Raw genomic sequence first — 3,222 nt, forward strand, 5'->3', positions numbered from 1 at the left:
TATATATACACACAGACTGCTAGGCCTCATCAGAAAGCCATTGAGGTCTGCAGAGGCTTACTAATTAGGCAGTTCTTAGATTCAGCTGTGTTGAACCAGGGCAGCACTTTAAACCTGCAGGACATCGGCCCCTGAGGACTGACTTTGGACACCACTGGTCTACTGCTATGTGGCTAGTATTGTCAACAAAAGAATATAGATTGTTGCCCATCCCTGTTCTAAGTTTTTTTAATCTGCAGAGTGAATAATTTTATTCTGTTTTTCAAATAATGTTTCATTTAAACTCATCCTATTTTATTGTAAATATCAAGACCTATTTTCCTTTGATGTTTAAGCAAAATAGAAAAAGGCTGTGTTGTTGTCAAAGTGAGAAGAAGCAAACTCTTTATTTTTCTGTCTTTTTTTTTTCAAGTTTAAGTCACGTTTCAACCTCACACAGTGGGTCTTGTGCAGCCTCATCAGTGGAACCCCTCAGAGAAATATCACGTTGTCACTCCTCTAAATCCGGGACCACCTGCTCGCATTATTAGTCCAAATCAAAATTCTGAATAAATGGCACATTTTTGAATAATTATCCGTGGGCATTTTCAAGGGCGTTTGGAGCAAAAGTGTCAGACCAGATAAAACTTGCAAGCTACTGCCTTTTAGTAGAAACATTATTGAAAGAAGGAAGTGCCGTGTGCAAAGTGCACTTTTATCAGGATCTCGTTTATTGTGAGCAATGAGGAAGATCCAGAGATATAAGACCTGCAAACAGGTTTGACATCAGTAAACAGCCTTTTGGCCCTTTTTTCCTGTTCTTTTGTTGTTCTGCGTTGCACAAACCATGCCAGGCTACACTCTTTAAGCTGTTATTAGTTTGTGAATAATCAGAGTGATGATGGCACCACAGAGCGAAGGCAAACATGAATACACTCTCTCTTCTCTGCGTGTGTTGGTACTGGGAAATAGGAAGCTGCGTGACAGCTCCAGCTGAACAACAAATGGCTTTTATGCACACTTGAGCTACATTTTCTTCATGATTTGTTTTAATTATCTTCATTTTCTGTGGGTAGTACATGTTTAGGAAAAGTACAATTCCGTACAAAACATTTTTTTCTCTTTTTAGTATTAGAAGTGCAGATGAGAAGGAAATATTCAAATATTTGTTTGACCACTGATGCAGAAAAAATAAATTAAAAAAAAAAATCTCACAAACTCTTAACTGTGTTGGACTCACAAAACAGCGTCTTCAATAATTTTGTAACGTGACATTTAAAAGGCTGGGAATATTTTATGAGTGGTTTTTTTTTTTAGGAAAGTGGGTCTAGTTTCCAATTTCATCAGTGTTCTGATAGAACTCTGCAGGAGGTGAAGGGTTTTATATTTGTGCTTCAACAGATCACGCTGTTACTCTTTCAAACACGTTTGCCTCCCAGTGCCAATGGTAATAGACTGTTATGAGTTTAATTCTTGTTTTTTTAGGATTTTTTATTTCTTCTCTCATAACTGTCTTCTCATACTAATGAGCTGAATCAGCCAGTTGAAGAAACAAGTGGTTAAAGGCACAGTGTAGGACATCTAGTGGTTGAGTGGTTGAATCATCCTCCCTGGTCCTCCCCCCACCCCCACCCCTCGCTTCCAAATGCAAAGGAGTTGCYACGGTGTCTCTCAGGTGTCAAAAACCTTTGATAATTCCAACCGCGATGTCTACCAGCAGCTTCAGGGCTAGTGATGTTTCAAGTGGTAAGATTATGAGCTTTAATAAGTAAAATTATCCCAGCTACAATGACAGACAACAAATATTACATTTATAGTTTTACAACTAAAACCGTTTTTGTCGCCGCCCCCGCAGTTTGTCCTTCATGAGCCTTCGTAGACAAGATGGCGGCTGCTTGTAGTGGTGACCCGCGACCATGGAGATACAAACAGCTTTTTATAAGGTAAAAATAATAAAACAAGGTCTTTGTCTGCAATGATTAGACATGTGTTTTTTATTATTGTCATTAGTGATTATTTTAATTTCGGCTAAAATAATTGGCAAAATCCTACACACTGTGCCTTTAAGAGTGGAAATGTTTTTTCCTCCTCCTTCAAAGTTTGCATCCCTCAGTTTAACCACATGATTAATGTGAGGGAATATTCATCTTGAATCCTCAAGTGTTTTTTTTTTTTTAGATTTGAACCAGTGTAATTAAACTGTCAGTGGTTACAGCGGCTGCGACTCCTGTATCGTTTCTGCTCAGGCGTTTTGCCAAGAGGAAAAACCTGGCTAATGGACCCATTAGCACTCAAAGTTTTGTCCCTTGTCAGTGTTGAAACAGCTCACGGTGCACAGGGATAAATTAACCCGGTTCAGTCCAGTGGCCCAGCTGCCACTAATAAGACCTAAACTGCATCCTTTATTACGTTATTGTCCCTGGCTTCTTTATTATCCACTCGGCAACATTAAGATCAGCTCCACTGTCCATTCGTACAGCAGCAATAAAGCCAGAGCGCAGCAACATTTAACAGCAGTACAGAAAAATGTAGCCAAGTGTGAAATTTAAACCAAAATGAAGGTCTTTGTAGGAAACAGAACCAATGTGCTTCACTGAGCTGCAAATAAGGTGTTCATGAAGAACATTTCTTATTTCACTTTGTTACAGGTAAGGTATGCTATTTTATGACTGTGTCAGCAGGACTGCACCAAAAACTCTAAGTTGATGCTCATAGAACCTGCTCATTGACAAAATATTATTTATTCCTATTTAATGTGAACCCAACTTTTATTTTTCCCAACAAATCAACAATAATGGTGAAAATTTAAGCCTTTTAACTTCCCCCTCTCTTTTCAAAGCAGATTCGCGAGGCTTTGTTCTCGGAAACAGCTTTTGGGACAGAACTCTTCTATTCTAACTGTAGTAAAAAAAAAAAGTCCACCAAATTATCCTGCATCGAGACTAAACACAAGAGTTTGCTGCAGCTCTAAGGGGCGCTGAATGTAAAGTGCTTCTGAGAAAAGAGAAAAAGTTGGTCATCGACTTTAGTGACGCATTCTGACGGATTGAAATGGTAATTTTCTAACTCGGCATCCGTTCACCCACAAGTTGACATTTACAAAGTGTCGGCTTCATGATGGGGCTAAAAGTCAAAGGATCAGCATAATCAATGGGGGAGCCATTGTTGGATCAGACTGCCAACTGTACAGCTGGCAAACTGTTGAATACAATTCATTTTGTCAAAGACGTGTGACCTCAAAAC

Source organism: Austrofundulus limnaeus, unplaced genomic scaffold, assembly GCF_001266775.1.
Source record: "Austrofundulus limnaeus strain Quisiro unplaced genomic scaffold, Austrofundulus_limnaeus-1.0 Scaffold110, whole genome shotgun sequence".
In the NCBI taxonomy this organism is placed as follows: domain Eukaryota; kingdom Metazoa; phylum Chordata; class Actinopteri; order Cyprinodontiformes; family Rivulidae; genus Austrofundulus; species Austrofundulus limnaeus.